General features: G+C 47.9%; 1 protein-coding gene across 1 annotated transcript in view; it reads left to right on the forward strand.

Annotated features, from left to right (window-relative positions):
• Positions 1-505, forward strand: part of LOC116702286 (regulator of G-protein signaling 9) — a 27,355-nt gene that overhangs the window by 7,924 nt on the left and 18,926 nt on the right.

Below are 505 nucleotides of genomic sequence, written 5' to 3' on the forward strand. Positions count from 1 at the left end.
CACACTCACACACACACACACACACACACACATTCACAAAGCTTGAGAAAGACTCTAAAGGATTCAGTCGTTTGAAGGTAATACATATTTGTCCCAAGGAATGACAGAATATTAAAGGTTAGGGTACCAGAGCAAAACCAGGGTGCCATTGCATAGTCCCAAGCACATATGGGTGAAGACTCTGACAGTCTGCCCTGCGGTCTAAGCTGCTAACACGGGCTAAATGCAGCAGCCCACAATTGGATGAGATGTGGACAGTGCTTTAGGAGCCAAAGCTGCTTTTTAATCCAATCCAAGAGGAGTGAGGGAAAGGTCAGCAGGACTAAATCCACCACTTACGTCCACCGAAATATCTCAAAAAATCCATCAAATTCATAAAGTTACCCAGGCAGTGAAGTAGCTTTGGTGATCCTCTGACAGTCATCTAGGGCAGTGATTCCCAAAGTGGGGGTCGGGACCCACAGGGGCGGTCGCGAGCCAGAGAGGGGGGGTCGCAAGTTGATTT

Source organism: Etheostoma spectabile, chromosome 15, assembly GCF_008692095.1.
Source record: "Etheostoma spectabile isolate EspeVRDwgs_2016 chromosome 15, UIUC_Espe_1.0, whole genome shotgun sequence".
Taxonomy (NCBI): Eukaryota; Metazoa; Chordata; class Actinopteri; order Perciformes; family Percidae; genus Etheostoma; species Etheostoma spectabile.